Below are 23,013 nucleotides of genomic sequence, written 5' to 3' on the forward strand. Positions count from 1 at the left end.
AAGCCCAGGACCTGATGGATTTACAAATGAATTCTACCAAACATTCAGAGACGAATTAGTGCCTATCCTTCACAAACTCTTCCAAAAAATTGAGAAGGAAGGGACAATACCAAACACGTTCTATGAAGCCAACATTACACTAATACCAAAACCGAACAAGGACAACACAAAAAAGGAAAACTACAGGCCAATCTCCCTAATGAACACTGATGCAAAAATCCTCAATAAAATTTTAGTCATCAGAATCCAACAATGTATCCATAAGATAATTCACCACGACCAAGTAGGATTCATTCCAGGGACACAAGGATGGTTTAACATCCGAAAATCAATCAACGTTATCCAACACATCAACAAAAAGAAATATAAAAACCATATGATAATATCAATAGATGCTGAGAAAGCTTTCGACAAAGTGCAACACCCATTCATGATAAAAGCCCTTGAAATTCTTGGGATACAAGGAACATACCTCAAGATCATAAAGGCCATCTATGACAAGCCAACAGCCAGTATCATTCTCAATGGTGAAAAGCTGAAAGCAATTCCATTAAGATCTGGAACAAGACAAGGATGTCCACTCTCACCACTGCTTTTCAATATAATACTGGAAGTCCTAGCCAGGGCAATAAGACAAGAGAAAGACATCCAAGGAATCCAAATAGGAAAAGAAGAAGTCAAACTATCACTATTTGCAGACGATATGATATTATACATAGAGAACCCCAAAAACTCCACAGAAAAGCTAATTCAACTCATCAATCAGTTCAGTAAAGTGGCAGGATACAAAATCAACATGCAAAAGTCAGTAGCCTTCCTATACACAAACAATAAATCTGAAGAAGAAGAAATCAAAAAAACCATCCCTTTTGTTATTGAAACAAAAAAAATCAAATATTTGGGAATAAATCTAACAAAAGAGGTAAAGGACCTATACAAAGAAAACTATAAAACACTGTTAAAAGAAATAGAAGAAGACACAAAGAAATGGAGAGACATCCCCTGCTCGTGGATTGGAAGAATAAACATTATTAAAATGGCCATCCTTCCAAAAGCAATATACAGATTCAATGCTATTCCAATCAAAATTTCAATGTCATTCTTCAAAGAAATAGAACAATTATTGATGAAATTCATATGGAATCACAAAAACCCCGAATAGCCAAAGCTCTCCTGAAAAAAAAAGAAGGGAATGGAGGCATCACACTCCCAGACTTCAAACTATACTACAAAGCCATAATCATCAAAACTGCATGGTATTGGAACAAGAACAGACATACAGACCAATGGAATCGAATAGAAAATCCAGAAATAAACCCACAGATTTATGGTCAACTAATCTTTGACAAAGGAGCAAAGACTATGCATTGGAGCAAAGAAAGTTTGTTCAATAAATGGTGCTGGGAAAACTGGGTCGCTACATGCAAAAGAATGAAGCTTGACCACTACCTCACACCATACACAAAAATCAACTCAAAATGGATTAAAGAACTAGACATAAGACCGAAACCATAAAATTTATAGAAGGAAATATAGGCGAAACACTACGTGATTTGCACATCAAAGACATCTTTACAGACACATCACCCAAAGCAGTGATAGTGAAGGCAAAGATAAACAGCTGGGACTACATCAAATTAAAGAGCTTCTGCACAGCAAAAGAGACAATAACAAAAACAAAGAGAAACCCCACCAACTGGGAGAACATTTTTGCACCCAACACTAATGATAAAGGACTGATCACAAAAATCTGCAAAGAGCTGATGAGACTCAACAACAACAAAGAAAATAATCCAGTCAAAAAATGGGCAGAAGAGCTAAAAAGAAACTTCTCTGAAGAGGAAATGCAAATGGCCAACAGGCATATGAAAAAATGTTCAACATCACTTGCCATCAGGGATGGCAAATCAAAACTACCATGAGATACCATCTTACACCAGTGAGAATGGCACATATTAAAAAAACTAGCAACAACAAATGCTGGCGAGGGTGTGGAGAAAAAGGAACTCTTCTGCACTGTTGGTGGGAGTGCAAACTGGTCCAACCACTGTGGAGAGCTGTGTGGAGATTTCTCGACCTACTAAACATAGAGCTTCCATATGATCCAGCAATTCCACTCCTAGGTATTTACCCAAAGGACACAGAAACATCAATTCCAAAGAACACCTGCACCCCTATGTTTATAGCAGCACTGTTTACAATAGCTAAGCTTTGGAAACAACCCAAATGCCCAAAAATAGATGACTGGATCAAGAAGATGTGGTACATATATACCGTGGAATATTACTCAGCATTCAAAAAAGATAAACACATGCAATTTGCAGCAACATGGATGGCGCTGGAAGGGATCATGCTCAGCGAAATAAGCCAAAAAGAAAAAGAAAAATACCGGATGGTCTCACTCATAGCAGGAATCTAGAAAACTTAAATAAGGGACCAGGAAAATGAATAACTATAAGAAAGTGAAAATCAAAATCAACAAAAAACTATGAACCAGAGACACTTTTAGGGGGGCGGGGGCGGGAGGGGAGGGATTGGGGTCAGAATGGGGGGGCTGCAATTGTATGGGGAATATAACAATAAAATTTATTAAAAAAAATAAAAAAATTAAAAAAAAACATAAAAAAAAAATAAAGAGTTGGGATAATTCATGAGTAGGCTGGCAATTGTGCCCACCAGTGAGTTATATTTCCTGTTCTACCTCATAAAGATGGACAGCTTGTAGGAACCAACTTTCATATGCTTAGACATCTTCAAATATACTTTTGAGTTTTTTCTATGAAAAAATTAAAAGCAGCTTTACCAGGAAGAGGTGACTCACAGGAACACACTGTAAAATAATCTAATTGCAAAGAATAGGAGCAGCCTGCTAGAAGTTTCGTAGTGTGTGTTCAATAGCTTGCTTAGGTCCCATTGGAAATGTTCAAAGATACAGAGAGATGCAACACGACTAAGTGGTAAAGCTACAGTTTGACCAAATGCATAGCTCCAATTCTTTCTGTTATTCTCATTTTTTCTTCAGTTGTACACTTGGAAGGACAAAGCAGGGCAAAACTGATTTTTTAGTTAGAAAGATATTGTGTAGTTTTATACCAGATATCAATTTGTAAAATAAAATAAAAGACAGGTAATAAAGCAAACAAAATTTGGTTCCATATTTATGATTTTAATTTATTATTCATCTATCAATCTATAAAAGTGTCATATGTTATCTATCTGGTACTGTCGGGTCACCTGTATTTTGTCTTTTTATGTTTTCATTCACATATCTAATTTGCATGTGGACTAGTTTCAGAAACCTCAGAGATCCAGTCCCATTCCAGACTATGACAGGTCACACCTGCTGTCTGGCACTTAAAAGCACAACTGTATATATTGGAATAATTTGCATATATTTCATAGGTATCTGGGAGGAGAAATAAAGTTAATGGGTTGAGGAAGTTTTAGGGCCCAAATTGTGACTGTCAGGGAATCACAGACCTTAAAGGACTAAGGAGGGTGTGGTTACATTCCAGCCCTCTTCTCTGGAAACACCAAGTGCACTAGGATTTCTTGAATTTTGTCAAACATTCTTACAGACTGTAAGTGTCTTGTACTTGGGAACTATGTTGGTCTTTTCCTTCAAAGTGTCCAGGGCTTAATTAGCACACAGTGCAACAATGGTGGGCACTCAAAAGTTGTTGAAATGAATAAATGCTTAAGACACAGGGCTCTCCGCCTGTTTTAGTGGGAAGTATCAGCATGTCCCCCCTTCCACTGGTTAAAAGTTACCGTAGTAAAGTTGAGAACAATGCAACATAACTCTGAGCTGGGAAGCACTTTGAAGACTGTGTTCCTTCCTCAGGGAGTACAAAGCAGCTGCCTTCTTTCTCAGGTTGAGATAAGTGGGAGGAAGGTGGTTTGCCCTCAGGGTTTCCCTCGCAGGATCAGTTCTCCAAAAATATAAGTTCTCTAAGGAAGGGGAAACCTGGTAGCTCCTCTTTGGGGGAATTACTACTTCTCAGGTGATGCAGAGATAACAAAGCACAGTAAGTCCTCACTTAATGTCATTGATAGGTTTTTGGAAATTGTATCTTTAAGGAAAATGATGCCTAATAAAACCCAGCCCTGGAATAAGAGGCTTTGTGCTCATTGTTGGCAAGGATATCTATTTTATCATCAACATTCTAATGAAATAACATTGAACAAAGCAACATCTTTGGAGGAGGTGCTGTGATGACAGTGGACAGCAGAACTACAGCCAAGAAACAGTCACTTTTCTGCAGTAGTGCCAGAGGGAGCAGCACACTCTGGAAGCTCTGAGACAGAAGTTTGGGATCTTTGCTCCGATGTCTTTTTTGAGTGGCCATATCTAGGAGTAGCTTCAGTTTCAAGGACCTTAGCAATTTCTGGAGGAAAGATATACCTGGACCATGCAAGGTGGGTGTTGTGCAAACAACTGTGTCATGCATTTGCCACACTCAGTGGTTTCAGAGTGTAACTCAAGGTCTCTGCAGGTGTCTTCACCCTCTCATAATTGAAGAGCAGGAAGCTGCAGACAGTAGCTCTTTGGGAGCAAGTCCACATCTGGAACTTGTAGTCCTGTGTTTCCCCACTCAATTGAAGATTCTGTTTCTTGATCTTTCAGGCTATTTGCTGCACTTGACTTGAGGGTACATATCACTAGAAAGCTGTTTGTCAGAATGACTAGCAGAATAATGAATGGGAATACTGACAAGTGCCTAAGAAAGGGCTCTATGATTGCTGTTGTAGCCTCTTGCTAATGAATGGTGGAGGTCTGGCAGAACTCCATCTTCAGATCTGATTTCATTGACAGATACAATTTGTGAAGACATATTAATCCCACCTGTTTATAACAGCTGAAAAAACACTGATATATACCAAAATAACTAAAATTTTTAATGGAAAACTGACTTAAATCAAGTCAATGAATCCCCATGTTCATTTTTTAACCATAAAACTAGCTCTCCAGCATACTAGTTCCATGATTTGGATCAGAAAAAATGTTGTTAACTCCTTCATTCAGATTGTCTTCATTCATCAAGAATTTATTGAGGACCTACTATGTGCTAATAATTACATTTATGTTGTATACGAACTTGGAAACGAAACACAGTGGAGGGTTAGGGAAAGAAAGGCCTGTTTTAGAGTTTGATTTAGCTAGATGCTTCTAAGTCTTATGTATTTTCGCTGAAGACTTCAGAGAGTTTTTTTTTTTTTCTCAACAGAATATGAATATTTGTATAAATAAATGGCCAAAGCCCAAGTAAAATAAAATTTAAGATATGCATCAATCCATGTTCAAATAGTCCCCTGCTTTTGCTTTGGAAGGCAGTCCAAGATATGGACCATATTCAGGGTCATTTTTATAAGGAAAGATTCCACAGAAGGAAACTCTCTCTAGAGCAGGCTGACAGCTGCCGCCACCCTGGGTTCTGGAAGTGCTTCCCAGGCAACCTCTCCAGGGCAACCCTGGGTGACTAATTCCATAGCACTGTGCCTGCACCCTGCTCCACAGAGGAACCCCTCCTACTTCACAGTCTCACCAGCAGCCATTCAGTCTGTACCATGTAGGTGCCTTAGCAGTACTGCTGGGTTCCCCAAAGAAGTGATATATTTCTATACTCCCTACTCTGAAATGTTAGAATAAAAGTGGGATAAAAAATTTCAAAGTATCAAGAAGTGGGTAGACATCCTAGGGGCACAATGAAAAGCCAAAAAATTCTTAGAGCCCACTTTGCTTGGCAAGTCAATGAGGGTTAATTAAATGTCCTACAGAGGATGGGGAATCTTGTATGTTTTATAAGACTGAATAATCCTTCTGTGAGGCAAAGTCAAGGTTTTTGTCGTAGGAAGCTGCTGACTAATGTGAGGTGGGTGAACTCTTTGGAAGAGACCTGAGCAAACACAGCTAGTACACAAGTGACGAGTCATTTATTAACCAGTGCCCTGGGGGGACCCTGCTAAGGGGAAATAAATTAGGGCAACTATGCATTTTTCTTACTCTGCTTCCCCCCAAATCAGGCCTTGCAGCATTGTTGAAAATGGAAGAAGAATTAAAGAATTCTGTATTGTAATCAGTTTCCACATAACCCTGCACGGTACAAAAGTAGAGACAATATTCTTTAAGTCAAAAGCTTTGGATTCTTCTTTGACCTTAAAACGAGTCTTCAGAAATGCATTCCTCACTCCTCTTTTTGTCTCACCTGGCCTGGCTGGGTGCCCCTGCCAACACAGATAACTTTAGATCTTTGCCTTCTCTTCTTCAATGGAATTGGGCTTCCTAAGAAGATAAAGGGGGAAGCTTTCAGGACCCATGATTCTTCTTATCATTTCTTTTTGTCTTTGAACAGGGCTTGAAAGAAAGCTACCTTATTAAATGCAAAGTGAAGGGAAATTTTCTTGATCAAGTTCCCCATTTTTTTTTTAAAGTCTACATATTTAAAATTCGGCTAAAGAACTTTGGAAGACATTTTCAAGGAAAGTGAATTAAAATTCACTCTGGTGAATTTGATTTTTGAGTTTGGAAAAACTCAAAAATTTGAATTTGATTTTGAATTTGATTTTGGAAAAACCCACGGTTTTCTCGTGTTTGACTCTTAAATCACTACCCTGCTCACAATGCTTCTGACACAAAGTGTGTGGGGGCTTTTCCCCACAGTGAGCAATTTCCCTCAATACCAGTTTGGTGTCCTGCCATTTAACTCAATTCTGATACTACCTTCTTGGAGATGGTGTCAGATCCCACAAGTTAAGGACTTAGTTCCATGGTTAAGGGCCCACATCAGCTGGTGATTGCAAGTAGTAGGTCCCCAGGTAACCCACAACTTCTGTTGATGTGGCTACAAATTAGAGATTGCATGACCCCTCCTCAGTTTCAATTAGTTTGCTAGAGCACCTCACAGAACAGAGAGGAATGTTTATTAAGAGATATGATAAAGGATACAGTGGCACAGCCAGATGAAGGAATATATAAGGTGAGGCCTGGGAGGGTCCCAAATACAGGCTCTTCTGTCCCTCTGCAGTGAGAGCATCACTCCCCCAATACATGGATGTGTTTGCCAAACTGCCAGGTCTCCAAACTCCATACTATTGATAACTCATGGAAGCTCTTTCATGTAGGAATGATCAATGGTTAACTCCATGTCTAGCCCATCTCCTCGCTCTGGAGAATGGGGTTGGGACTGAAAATATCATGCTTCTAGTCATGACTTGGTCTTTATGGTGACCTTTTGGGAACTATCAGGAGCTTACCCAGAGTCACCTCAATAAAACAAAAGATGCCCTTCATGCACTTATAATTTAGGAAACCATATGGATTTTAGGAGCTCTGTGCCAGGAACCAGGGGCAGAGACTAAAATACATATTTTCTATTATTTCACAGTTTATGACTCAAGTTTAAGGCACCTTTTGGTGGGAAACCATTGGAAAAGGGCAGAAGGGACCAAACAAGTCTGGAAGGAAAAGAGTAAACTCAAAATACAAGTCAAGATAAAAGCTACCATTGTCAGGCTCCCACAGGTCTCTCACCCATGTCTCTTTCAAGTGTCTCATTCCATGTTCCCAAGGTCCTGGTGCAAGTCCGATGTCAAGAAGCAGGCATGGTTTTTTCTTCGCATGTCTCTTTGTTCCACCTACATCCCGAAAGTTTTCCCTTCCCAAGTCCTTTCTAGCTGCCAACCCTACTCCGCTACCCCAAGCCCCACCATTCAGCTTCACCCTTCATTGGGTGGGGCAAGGAACATGAAACCTCTTCTTTTTACACTGTTAAATTTCTACATTTACTAAGTAGAATGAAAGTATGATTACAAAGTAATTAGTAGCAAATTGAATACCAACAATGCTGATAAACATTGTAATGCCAGAGAGCAACAGTTGCTCATATTTGCTAAAAAAAAAAAAGTTTTAGCATCCAAATAAGGTACTATCATTCCAAAACATTAATAATGTTAAAATTATAGTAGCCAATTTCAAAAGACTTAAAATTTGAAATTTACTTTTGGGAAGTCCAGTACTTTTGGAATTCGCTTGGTCTAGATGCAATGGACAGTATCATCTCCAAAAGTCATTTCTTAAAATAGAACTTTTTCATGTGATGGCAGCAAAATCGTAGACTTGTAATCTTTAAGATCTTTTTCCCCCCACAAAAGTACTGGGGAAAAAAGTTGCCTGACTCAACTTCTTAGGACTCTGGAAAATATCAAAGGCTTACAAGCACCAAACCAATGCCTAAATAAGAAAGTAATCACCTTGAAAAGTGTAGGAAAACTTTGTGGCATTTTTATTCATCCTTTCCCCAGGCCCTCCTTTGCATGACAGTGGTGTTGGTTTTCAAACTTTAGTATCCTGATTTTTAGTTCCATACCTCAAACCCAAGGAAGCAGAGGAGAACCCTATTTGTAAATTAATGTGTGTGTCTTTTATAACATGTCTGACAGACATGGGTGTGTGTGGAGACACACAATAGACTATTTAAAGTGTGGAGGAAAATCTGGTGAGATTTGGGGGGGGGATTTATATATTCAAAAGCAGCAATGTATGTGGTGTAGTTCAGAATGCCACTTGCATACCTTGGCAAGATGCATGCTCCAAAAAATAGTAGATATTATGTTTTCACCTAAACTCAGAATAAGTCTGTGTTAAAGGATTGTCCCAGAACACATCCAGTATGCAAAGATAAAAAGTAAGAGTTTCTGTCATTAAGGGAAATCTCCGTCAAACCTCAGTGATCACATATGACAGGGAATAGTCTTCACAAAAGTAGTTTGGAAAAGCCTAAAAAATCTTCAACAATTAGGGAAATAAAATCTCTTCTGTATAAAGGACACTGTGTTATGAATATAATGTAGCTCATGTAGAACCTAAGATAAAGTTAACTTCTGTGTATTACCCTAATATGCTATCCAAATTTGCACTTACTCTAACCAGGAGCCCTAGCACAATTTTATGACTTGCAAAAAGTGTAAAAGGTAAACATTTTTAAAACATTATATTGAACATTTAGATTGTGACTATTGCATTTGGAAGTCACTGTAATTTCTAAATCATCAAGTCTCTTTAGCTAGTTTTGTCATCTATCCTCTGCACTGATTATAATACTGGAAAAGTCACAATTTTAACTTGTGGTGTAATGACTACAGGTGTTCACTAGAGGCCGCTATTAATAATCTTTGGTGATAACTTAGTGAACCATTTAAGTTAGAGCTGATTTTTATATTTTCAGGAATATTTAATATATCTGTGGCTCTAAGTTAATTTTGAAATAAAGATAAAATAGAGGAATATTAATTTTATGAGGTATACATACCTTTTATTCACAGTTGATGTGCTTTTTGTAATTCCTTAAATAGTTTGCATGATCTGTAGGTTGCATCTCCACCTCTTATTTTAGTCAGGTTCATCTACATTTGGATGAGAAACCTTTATAACTTTTATTGTAGGAGTATTTTTTGTAATAGTTCAGTGCTTCTTTGACAGGAATCACGTTGATAATAAGAGATTTTTTTCAAAATATATACAACCTGATTCCAGGCTCATTCATTCAGCTTTCCAGTGTAATCTATACCTATGTTATTTGAAATAATTCTCCCAGGTGCTATAAATCCATGGTTATATAAGAAGCTCTGGGGGTTAACACTTAGCCTTAATGTACTATTACTTTCAGAATCATGAGTGTGATTTATTTGGAGGTAAGATCTTCCAGTTATACTTTTTTTGTTTTAAACTTTAACATCCAGGTTTCCATTTTTTTTGTTTGTTTATGAGAACATGAAAAATTTTTATAATTAAAGTAGCTGAAAAAAAAAAAAAAAGAAAAAATATCCAGGGAAGGGAAAGAATCTTATTCCCAGAGTTTTCCATGGTATAGTAGTAAAATGCCAAATTTTCAACAACAAAAATCATAAGGCATATAAAGAAACAAGAGTATGTGGGCCACTGAAAAACAAAATAAATTGTCTTAAATGATCCCTAAGGAAACCCAGACATCAGACTTACTAGATAAAGACTTTAAGACAATTATTGTAAATATGCACAAAAATCTAAAGGAAAGCATAAACAAAGAATTAACAGACATAAGGAAAACAATCCATGAACAATAAGAATATAAAAACTGAGATAGAAACTTTTAAAACGAACCAAACAGCAATTCTGGAACAAAAACTGCTCTAGGAGAACAGTTCAATAATTAAATTTGTCTAACTGAAGAAACGATCAGATAAATTAGAGATAAGAAAAATGAAATTATTGCGTCTGAGGAACAGAAAGAAAAGGAATGAAGAAAAGTGAACAGTGTGTAAGAGACTTGTAGAGCAGCATCAAGTGGACCAACACATGAGTCCCAGAAGAGTGTGAGCAAACAGGGCAGAAAAAATACTTAAAGATACAGTGGGTAAAAAACTTACCAGGTTGGACTGAAGACATAAATCTAAATCTAAGAAGTGCCACAAACACCAAGTATGAGAAATTCAGATATTCATAGTGAAATAAATTATAATCAACCTGTTAAAAGCAAAAGTCAAAGAGAGAATCCTAAAAGCAGCAGGAAGAAATTCATTGCTTCAAAGAGGTCCTCAATAATATGATGAATTGACTTTTTTGAGAAATATTTCAGTCCGAAGGCAATGAAAAAAGTGTTCTGGGAGGCATCAAAGTATGAGATAGTCCTTGCCCTTAAAAAATATGACAATAATATTCAGAAGCACAAAATATTAATATATGTTTCAGAGAAGAATAAAATTAAAACTTTAGACCATGCATGTGGACACCAATTTGCTGTAGGAGCTCAAAGCTGAGAAAAAGCCATATGACTTTGCAGAAGAAGTGGGATTTTCCCCCTTCTTACCCCAGGGAAGAAGGGGTATTTCAAAGCAAATGGGGGGAATATGGATAAGGGAGCAAGTAAGGTGAGACTGTTGGAGCAGATATGCTACAAGTTCCATCCAATTTAAAGAAGTGGTGTTCTCACGGTCACTGTGTTCCTGGCTGATCTGACAGCTCTGCACATGGAGCCTCTTTGATCTGGTTCCAAGAACTCATTTGAATTTGTGCCTGAAACTAAGCAGTAGACATCAGTCCTCTCTCTCTACTCAAGTAGGTAGCATTAACTGTAACCTTTCTGGGCAGGGTTTGCATTCCAGAAATTGATTTCTTGATCATTGAGGAAAAATGAAAATAGGGGAGTCAGAAACCATTTTCTCCTCTAGAAACATTTTTACAAATAGTGGTTAAATGCCCAGCTTCCTTCCTGGAAAGTATACAGATGCCAGCAAAACTAGTTTGGTTTATTACTAGTTTTTTAGAGACAAAATTCATGGTTTCTATATGGGATATTCCTGTTATTTCTCTTCCTGGGGAAGGAAGAGTGATAATAGCAGCAGAAACCTTCTGATTCTTCCAGTCAACCTGTCCTCCCCTCCCTTTCCCTGCTCCCACCCCTGTCTTAATTCTGATTTATTTAATGGCATCTGCCACAGAGAATCTTAGGAGACTCTAACCCAAGCATATCTCATGGGACCCTTCTCAAATAAAAATCACCTCAGCTTTTTGTTTTTGTTTGCTTCCTCTGTGTTGTTATGTCACCCTCTTTTACCCCCACTGTTCTTGATTTCAAATCACAGACTCCCCTGTCAGACCACAGAGAAGGCTATTTCATCCTGCTCAGTTCTCTGAAGATGAGACACCACAGCCTCAATAAATCACTGAATAAACACTGTATTTTCTAAGAGTAGGTTTCTAAGTGTAACCAGGTCTTATACATTCTGTACCAGTGCCAGAAAGACCTTCTATTTTCTGTTTTCCCTGGATAGAACCCTGGGCTCCATTTATGCTGGAGTGCTCTGTATCTGTGTTGCCTCTGACTCATTCCTTTTTGCATTTTCTCTGTCCTCTAAATGACACTGAGAAGGACTCTGCCTTAGAGCTACCTCTGAGGAGAGCTGACAATCATCATAATAGAACTGCCATTGACTGATTGAATGTGCACCATGCAAGGAACTATCCTGAGCTTGAGCTTAGTATAACAGGTAAAATTATCAAGTTCATGTGCCAGATACTGTTATTTAATAGTTCAGTAACCCACAATATAGGAGTCCTTAGCCCTACTCTACATATGAGGCACCCAAGGGGAGGAGAGTAGAGCGGGCTTGGTGAAAATTCCATGGCTCCCATGCTTTTGGATTGTGCAGCTTGTACTCTATCCTCTGAGCATGATGGGGGCTATTGGCTCTCTTTGAAGGGTCCTGGGGCAGAAATTCCAGAATCCTAGTTCTTTGCACATTGTTTAGATTCTCAATTCTTGAGTTAGATGGGCATATCCTATGACTCTAAAACTTCAGAAAGAAAACAGTCCAAAAGACTGCCATTGTTTCTGACATTAACTGCTACTTCATGGGTTCTCAAGACCACACTCAGTTTTGATGATTCACTAGAAGGACTCACAGAACTTACTGAAAGCTTATATACCCTTATCTTTGGTTTATTATAGGGAAAGGATACAGATTAAAACACCCTGGGGAAGAAGTGCATGGGGCAGGATCCAGTAAGATTCCAAATGTAGAACTCCAAGAGGTCTTCTCCCAGAGGAGACACAGCAGCAACAGCTGTGGGACTGATCTGGGACTGCATCTCAGTCCCACTGGATGACGAGATGCACAGAGTATTGCCACATGACTGAGTTTACTCTCAGATCCCTCAGACACTGAACTGATACCCTCAGACTCTACCCTCACTGAAAGCAGAACAGCTACCATGTGGTCCAAATCTTTCTTCATAAATCATATTGTTAGACTACTTATTGTGATCTAAGGTACCCTGATAAGCAATTACACTTCCTATAGATCACCTTCCAACACGACCAAAGATCAAATCAATTTGGGTAAGATTATTTTTTATCATATTGGCCCACTCTCCTGGTTCTGGGAAAGCAGGGTGATAGAAATGATATAGTGCAGCCCATTGATTTTGAATTTTAGATGCACAGTGACAGTATTTTAGTATAAGTATGTCCCATACACTATATAGAAAACAACTATACCAAAAATCTATTTGTTATTTGTTTGAAATTAGAACTTAACAGGGTATCATATATTTTTATTTGCTAAATCTGACAACCACAGGGAGTAGGATAAAAGCTAGAAGAGCCCAGAATATTCTCTGGGCTGAACTGGGTAGCATATCCACATCCTTCCTGCAAACTTAAAGCAAAGTTGAGCATAATCAGGACCAAGGCCCACGACTCCAACCACAGATGACAATGAAGAGCCAGAAGAGCTAAGAACCTGTGGCCAAAGCTAGCAACTTGACAAAGACGGAAGGACCAGAGGCCCAGCGTGGAGTCCTTCCCTACAGACACAGAATGCTGCCAGAGCCTGTTCCATGAGTCATTTAGAGGCCAGCTCATCCTGCCAGCAACCTTCTGCCAGCAACCCTCTGCCTGCGCCCAAAGCTGGGAACCCAGGCATATCTGGCTTTCAGACCCGTGTCACCACTGCGGAGCTGTTGTCCTGGGGGAGGCTTTTACTTCTTTGAAACTACAGTTTCCTCTTCTATTGAGAATACAAGCTATTTCGCAAATTATTTGGAGTGAAACTGAGCTAATTTATTAAAGCATCCTGCTTATGCTTAAGAAAATATATGCCTTTTCCCTTTATGTTTTCTGGAGGAGGATGAACAATTTTTTTCTTTTTCTGAAGCTATACAGTTTTAAGATACCTGCAAAAGAAGCTGACAGGAGAAATAGGGTGTATACATATTTTTACCAAGGAAGTAAAATACTGATTGGGTGGACTGGGTATATTTTGTATCCTTGTTCCAAGTCCCCTGATTTGCAGCCTTAATGGGTTTCAGAGAGAATACTCACAAGCAGAGAGAAAAATAAATTTATCTGAGAAAAATTCACCCACATCCCACGCATAATTGTGTTCCTTAGAAACCACACCCCCAAACATCAACCATTTAATATTGTTTGTGTTGTGGCCTTTATTCCCAAGCAAGAGATGAATTCTAAAAGTTCACAAGTTCTTTGTCATGACTAATCTTCATCCCCAAAGGGAAAGCTCTCAAAAAACATTTGCGTTAATACATTCCTCTCTAATGTAACCAAAATATTCCAATGTTTTCCCTTAATACTCTCAATTTACAACTAGCAGACAGATGCTTCTTCTCAAAGGCCTTCATAAATCTTCCCATATGAGACGAAAATGAAGGATTTATTCTTGCCCATCTTTTAATTTTACTCAACACTCAATGAGTTATTCTTACAGCTGGCATTTCAAATGTATTAGTAGAATTTATCACTCAAAGGCTTATGCAAGGACTAAATTACACTAATGAATTGACTATGAATTGGAAGCCTAACATGAGGCCAAATATTTTCTGGCTTCATTTCTGTATCTCAGCAAACGGCTTAATTTGCTCCCTACTTATCCATTACTGCTAAATTGTCTTGCTATTATTGTAGTAAATGGCTGCAAACTCTGGCTTGCCCTAAGGCTCTGGCTGAATGGAGGGAATGAGGACATTTACTGTAGACAGGAAAGGTAAAAACCTGCCATCCACTCATTTTTGCTGAGCTGGAAGAGGCAGGAGGGGATCATAATCCAATACTCCTTTTTCAGTACCTTTCACAGTCACAGACTATTCTTAACAGCTGGCATTTCCATGTATTAATGGAATTTATCATTGAAAGGCTTATGAAAAGGTTAAATTACACTAATGAACTGACTTTGCATCACAGTTGAACATGAGGCCAAATATGTTCTGGCTTAGGTTTTTTTCCCTTTTCTTTCTTTCTTTCTTTTTTTTTTTGTATCTCAGCAAACTACTTAATTCTCTTCCTACTCACCCATTATTGCTAAATTGTCTTGCTATTATAGCAATGCCTGCTAGCAGTGTTATATTTAAGAGTCTGTGCATGTTTTCATTATAAGTGCCTATTTTCTGAGATTCAGACTACATAGGGAACTGTAGAAATCTCACAGGGCTTCTAAAATCTGCTGGAATTACTCCAACCTTAGAGTTTTCCTTTTGTGAACATTAAAAATCAGGCACTTTGAGGGAGGGGGACTGGGTATTTTCCCCAAATGTTGACTTTTGCCCACTTTGTGTTGTAGGTTAGCTTTGATTTCAGATATAACTTGTGGATGCATTGATGCTGGAATATTCTGGACCACATATGTGCAAAAACAAACCCTTCCTACTTCACTTCTTCAGAAAAATGTGGCAATTATTCAGAGTGTGTAGACACATACACACATACTCACAAAACTGCTAATGTTACTGAGAAACTGAGAAGTTTTGCATGATGGTTGATTAGCTAACAGTTCTTGATATTGCAATTAAATGAATTAGAAGATATGGAAGGATTTCTTCCAGTGATGCCTTTCTCCAGATTTCTCACACTAGATCCTAAAATTCTTGGTTCCATGACTTTTCTACTAGTTTTTTTTAGATTTCTCTTCTCTCCTTCTACACTAGCACCAATGATGCAGAACCCAGACCAGATATCACCTCTTAATCTGCCATTCTCTCTCAAGTCTTTGCTGCCTTCACCAAATATTCAGAGCATCTACACCTATAAAGAGACATTGGAAAAGATTTAAGTATGGTGATTTTGAGCAGAAGTTTTTAAGACAGAAAGATTTGGACTTATGTTCTAGTTCTCCTCTGACAATTAAAGCTTTATGTCCCCTGGAACATTCCTTACTCTCTCTAAGCCTTAGTTTCTTCTATAAAATGAGGAAGATAATGTCAATCTCATGGTGGTGTTGATGTGATTAAATGTTTTGACACTTGTAAAACATTTAGCTAAATGTCTGGCCTATGTTGTTACTATATTAAAGCATTTACCATTTTCTTCCTAAATTCTATGTGTAGTTCTTCTACCTAAGTATTCCCCTCTTTCTCCTTGAGGCTCTTAATTTCCTTAGACTGGGAATCAGGTCTTCTTTAAAGATTTTTTATTTTTATTTATTAATACATACACGAGTTGGGGTGCAGGCCAGAGGTGTGGGGCAGGAAGTCTATGAGAGGATTCAACAGAGACAGAGAAGGGAACAGGAGGATACACTGTTAAGGGGAGCAGCGGGCGGGACAGGAGAGGTCTGCTATGCCATGTGGATTAGCTCTCTGGCTAGCGATTGAACTCATGCCGCAGTGGATGGCGACAGCTTGACAGTGCTGAGACTTTAACTCCTGTGCCACTAGGGAGGCCCGGAATCAGATCTTCTGCATCTTTTTTCCAGACATCCTAGGATTATGCCTTACCATAACTGTTAAATACACGAATGGCATAGATTTTGAACTAACAACTGTGTTTGACTCTTGAAAGAGATATTGAAGTAGCACAAGTTATGACTCTGAATCTTACAAAAATGGGAACGAGGCAACATGTTTCAAAATGCCAATGAGAAGACTGAAAAATCATAGTGGTCAAGTAATAGAACTGTACACCTACAGACAACTATAACATGAATGTCTTTGTTGGTTTATGAGCTTTCAAAAAATAAAAATGAAAACAAGAAAAAATGTCAATAGAAAACACTATACTGGCTCTGTGAAAACCAAACTGTAAGTCAATCTGGTTGACTCAGCAGAACAACTTAGAATTTCAACATTTTGAATGAAGCATCTGGTCTCTAGAAAAGTTAGCCATCATAAGAATTAGTCGTCTGTCAGTTCGTGGGTACCCACATACTAGGCTCTATTTTGAGCTTTTGGATTAATTGCTAAAGTTAAATTCCTAGGCAAAGATTTATTATTGGAAAACTGAGAAAAACTGAAAGGTACATCTAATTAAAAAAAGGAAGAATAGTATGTACTTGAGCTATTTTATTTATAGATCACATTAATGATAGCCATTTTGTTATGATTAAAGATGGTGTTAAAGTTTACCTTCTCCCCAGGCCTCAGAGAATTATCACATTGTAGAATGTGAATATTTAATTTTTCTCAATATTATCTCCATACAACTTACAAGAAACACACCAGAGTATCATGACTTTTAATTTCCTCATGGCTTGTGTATAGGTGAGGCCCTTTATAGTTGAGCATGTGTGAGGTTTTTTTTTCTTCCCTCTATCTTTCTCTCAGAGAATTGTGCTTGAAAAATCATCTTTAATTTAGAGAAGTATTGTACATAAAGAAGTGTATACACTGCCATCTGCTACAAACCATCAGCAGGCTCCCGCAGAGTAGCTCGAAGCACCCTGTGGCTTTCAACATCATTACTTGAGGGATTCGGTAAGGTTTCTCCTAAATACTGTCAAGGCTGTGCTGAACATTTGGCAGTGTTAAGATTACTTTGAGCAGCTCATTTTGGTTACAGGCTGAAAAGACTTCCTGGGTTTTTTTTTTTTTTTTTTGGTTTTATTTGAGGTACCCCTTTCTAAGCAAAAGAGTAGGAAAATGCGGGCTGGCTAGCCACTCTGGAAGAGGGAATGAGACCTTGTATCAGACGCAATCGAGGAGACCCAGATGGTGAGACATCCTATTCTAAAGAACATTATGCAGGAGCAAAGCAGCTTTCAGGATTCACCTTGGTAGGAATTATCTCATGAAAAAGGTGAACGAAGTAGAAGTTTGAGCTACCTGCTTCATTTCCTGATTTTGACCATCAACATTTGCTTTCTCGGGAAAGTTATAGAGTGAGTCAGTACCCAGACCTGTGTGCACACATGTACACACACACACATCCACACATACATATGTTACACCCAGTGTGAATAATCTTTAAATATTACTTTTCACAGTTTTTGTTCAAAACCTTCCAGTAGTATATGTTTTCAAATCAAAACCCATCAAGCAAGTCATTCAACTTTTTTCTCATTTTTCTCCCTACCCCCTTTCCTCCCCCCCACATATCTCAGCTCTTCCCATCATCTTATTCTCAAATATGGTAGTTCTGCCAGGCATCCAACCAATCCGTCTGTGCGGGTGCCCTTTGCCATGCATCTAGTGTCTATCTATTTCATAACCCAGGCATTTCCACATTTTTAAACCTGCAAATCCTTTTAGAAAATGGAATTGTAGATGGAAATTGATTATGTAAAACTGGTTAAAGCTGAGCTGTTCTGTTTAAACAAGAATGGAGGTGCTCATATCTGTCTCCCGAAGTTCCCTTTGCCTTATTTGCCATTTTTCAGTGACATCTGAGTCACCTCTGTGAAGTTGTAGGGTCTACTGAGCACATTTGAAAGCCACTGGTCCGAGGTCTTTGTTTTGTAGTCTTTCCAAATATCAACGGCATTCATTTCTTTCTGTTAAATCTACACCCATGGATTCAGATTGCCCCCAGACTCAGCATTCCCTCACCATTTATTGCTTTGCTGTGTAGAACATCACACCAGGTTGAGAGTGAGTGACTGGACAAAAAAGCTTTCCTAGGACAAAAAAGCTTCACTTTACCCCTCCCACCCATCTTCATCCCCTGCAACATGCCCAGAGGCTGGGTAAGTAGTAGTGTTCCATTGAATGAAGAGCTATAGAAGTTCCTTTATCTCTAACATTTCAATGTACACATTTTTCATGGATTTGGATGATTCTATGCACCAAAGGCATAACTCTTCCTCTAGCAACATGAGATGGCAATGCCAGCACTGAGTTTGGACATTTAAATCTTGACCACCGTCTATTCAGGAAGCAATGTTATAAATTTTACAAATGAATGTAAATGAATGTTGAATGACACTTTCAGTTAGCCTGGAATTGACAACTGGAGTACAAAACTGAAGATAAAGATGAGAACTAACAACATCATATTTTAAAGAGAGTCACCAACAATTGTGACCACTAGCCTACCAGGACTTACTGTTAATCAGCTTAAAATTACTGATAGAAGTGACTCCATCCTTGACCTTAGCTCCTATTCTCCTACCCACAATATAGGCAGAAGGCTAGGAGAGAGGACAGAGAAAGAAAGTTCTGAGAATCTGAGCGGTGGCAACAGTCTTGTTACCATACAGTGCTTTCTAGATGTGACCATTGTTAACTGTTTCTTCTTTATTTCTCTAGAAACTTTCCATGCCTGTATGAGATTGTAGACATAGGGATGTGTGTGCTTCTTTTTAGCAAAACTGGTATTTACGAGACATAGCTATCTACAACTTTTTTTAATTAAAATATAACTTCATGTCAGTATATAGTGATCCATCCCATTTTTTTAAGCATTACATATTCCACTTTATTTTTGCCTACCACTTTTGCCTATTAATAGTTTTCTTTTACACATAATAAATCAATGATTATCGTGATATGTATATATTTGTCTAATCCTAAAAGAAGTCTAATTTAATGATAAATTTACAGACCAATGTTAAAATAATATTGCTTAGAATGCAGAATCTGAAATACTACTTGGTATTAAAATACTCAGTGACTAACCACAGATTAAATTATACTCAAAAGGTTTGATAATATTAAGTGATTTTAAAGCATTTCAGTCTAACCCTCAAAGTTGGCAGTTTAAATATTGTAAAAGCAGCTAGGATATTTATTTAACCAGTACACCACCTAGCACCAGGCTGGATAACAGAAGTGTGCTGAGTGTATACACATGCTTTCATAACCAGAGATATGGTGAGAATTAATAGGGTAATACATACAATCTCCTTTTGACAGGTGATTGCAGAAGCCAACATAAACAGTGTGACTATTTCCTTTCTCATTCATTCAGGCTCCATAGATGACAAAGCAAAGGCACTGCTACAAGGTTTATCTTCCATTTGTTTGTCATTCTTCAAAGTAATCTCAATCTCTCCCAGTTATCTGAGGTCAAAATATCTTCTGTTTTAACAAACCAAGGTAAAGAGCAGAGAACACTACTTCTGAGGTGTCTGAGCTGTCTGTCATATCAGGGATCATGCCTTATTTTTTTTCCTCTGAAGATAAATGTTTCTGTCAACACGAAATTCTTCTCTGGTTTTAAGTCGCTCACGGCCCCAATACAACTGCTCCTGTCCCTGGATATGGCTGCCCACCCAAGCCCTGGACCAGACATGCCAGAGGCCTCATCCCTCCCTGAAAGATAACTGTGTCTGAAAATGGGGTTTATCCCAGGGCTGTTTATACTCAGTAGTATAAGTTGAGATACCTCATAACAGAAGCCCCTGTTCTAAGGGGTGTGTCCATGTGAGCATACGTGTATGTATAAAAAGACATTTCAGTCTTCAATAAACTGTTTACTGTTCAAACATTAAAAAAATGTAGAACTGTTTTAATCAGCTGAACAAATATTTAATGTACACTCCAGCATAAGAGCTATGTTTAAAAATATCCTTTATACTGCTAAGACACAGGGAATTTATGGAATCCAGTGACCTGAGAGGTAAAACAAACATGAAGAGGGAAAAATAAAGTACATAATTTAAAATTCAAACTTGTCTCACCCCTCTTTTATTGGTATCCAGTTGTATTGTGTGTGTGTGTGTGTGTGTATTTTAAGTCCTGGGAAGTGCTGGTCATGTTACAAATAATACTTGTACTTTTTTAAGAACAGCTAGTGGTTGGGTGACTACTAAATATATTCCCAGTAAATTGTTATGAGATGGTAAAACATGGCAAAGTTCATGTTCTATCGAGAACTGTAATTCTTGGGGTAGTAAAGTTTTATTTGCTCTTTGGTTTCCAAACACCACCAGTCATTCATAACAGCAGTAACTGGTTTTTTGTCCTACACTGTTAGAAGGGATTGTCTGAAAGTCCAAGAGGAAATGCTAAGTTCTTCTAAAACATGTAATCCTTGGTTGATTCTGTGTAAGGGTCATAGAAAACTGGTAGAAGGTCTGTATTTTTGGAAAAATAATCTCTTACAAAGATATCTGAGAAATACCTTTAATAAAATGGGTGCCATCCTCTTTATACTAATTGTATTTTTCATTGTATTTGCAAAGAACAAAAAGTAGGGTCTTAAAGTGGTCATGCTTTTCAACTTTTACCATCTTGCTGTTTCAGTTTGTTCAGACCTCTAATTGAGGACATCTCTGTCTGAACGGACTCAGAACCAAGAGTTGTCAGGGCATATGCAGTGCTTGGCTTTTCATGGCTTTTATTTTTCCAGCATCTGGTGGTAGTTTAGATATAGCAGTATGTGTTATGAGGAGGTCACAGAGTTATCTATCTTTTTGGTCAAATGACATGCCTTCCCCATGTCATCCGAAGACTCTTTAAGAGCAGATTTCTACTGATCTAAGCAATTTGATTTACATTCAGGGATTTTAAATACCAGATTTATTGGCTTTTGGATACATGGCTTCTCAATGTAGATAGAGTTTTGAAGTTTCTTTCTGGTTTATCATAGTCATTCATTAAGTGAAAAACGTAGGACTTTTGTTTTTACCACTCCTTTTGGGATGTGGCACTAGCTATGTGTTTATTGAGCTATGTGTTTATTGAAAGTTTCCTGCCATTGGTTCAAAGTGAAATGCTTCAATTTTAGTTGAAATCAAGATCATTTTCTGGCTCCCTCTAGCTCAGTGACAATTCATCCTTCTGTCCATAATCACTGATAAAGGCGTCGTGTTTCTGAGAACACTAAGAAAATAGCACTTCAGAGCCTAAGTTCAGCTGTTCATAACCATAATGAAGAGGAACTGGAAGCTGAGAATTAAAAAAGAAGAAAGGAAAGGAAGCTACTTAGCAATCAGAAGTAACGCAGTGTTTATGAGATCATTAGAAACCCATTTGAAGTGCTCTTTCCTAACTAGCTTTTGCAGAAAGGAAATTGTCAACTTAAGTCAATGAATATAACTCTAGATCCACATGGCTATGGAGCAATTAATGCACCCTAATTCCATAATTAAATGGTTGCAAATTATAGAAAGCTTTTTTCAAATTTGGGGCTTCCTTTCCGTGAGGGTCTTTGATGTCTGAGCTGCCCTGCAAAACTCGTTCTCATGTCAACACCAAGATGGTGCCCTTGGCAGTGGATCCACAGGCATAATGCAAATAAACCTGTCGTCCTTCTCAGTACCCTCTGAAATAACTACTATACTTGAGCTGGAGAAAAATAGGAAATTAGAATGTTTGCTTATTTAGCTTCAGGTAGAGCTTTGGCTACAGCAAATCTGAAGCACCATGAAAAATGTATGGTATTTCCCACTGTGCTTTTAAACATACAATACATAAATACAGAGATAACAATGAAAGGGTTTCCAGACTGATGTGGCTTAATTCAGGCTATTTTCCTCTCATAACTCACTATATCTGATTTGAGGGTATGATATAAACATACCGACATATCGAGGTGGCTTAATTCAGGCTTATTTTCCTTCTGCATCCCAGCTTTCTATACTTGATATGTGGGTACGGTATTAACATACCATCCACATAATGAGGGCTTATCTGGACAGAATAGGAAACTTAAAGGTAGATCCCAGTGTGCTTTTCAGACATTGGACTTTTACATACCAGCCCAGAGAATAGAATTAGATTCTATTCAATATTTACATTAGCAATTTCCTGGTTCTAAAATTCATTGCAAAACAATAGTTTCTTCAGGTTTGCCCTCTCCCCTGTTATTTTATTTAGTGTTATCATTCCACTCCCTCTCTGCACTGTAAGCCGTAGGTTTAAGACAGCCTATTCGTATATTAAGCATTATTATTAGTATAAATATTATTTCCTTTGTTTTCTTATTTTTTAATCAGGCTTAAACTTAAAGTGATCTGGAGCACAAAAGGGTGGGAGGTGTAAGCAGAGCTGCTGTGCATCAGACACACTCACATCACCTGGCAGGTGGCCTTTTCTTGCATGCAGGTAGCAAGCTTATCCCTTATCCTGGAAGACAAACAACTCACCTGCACATTCCAGGAGAGTAAGGGCTCTGTGTTCACCATGGAAGTGCAGAAGACTGAGAATCTTACCCCTACCCTCTCAGAAGGCAGTGGGAAAGGACAGGCTTCGCTGTCATAACTACTTGGTTTAAAACTCAACATGTTACAGATGAAGATTCTCTTCTTGACATTCCAGGCATTCCCACAACAAGTCCAGGATGGAGTGTAAATAACTGTAGTTTCCCA

This window comes from Talpa europaea, assembly GCF_964194135.1.
Source record: "Talpa europaea genome assembly, chromosome: 7".
Classification (NCBI taxonomy): domain Eukaryota; kingdom Metazoa; phylum Chordata; class Mammalia; order Eulipotyphla; family Talpidae; genus Talpa; species Talpa europaea.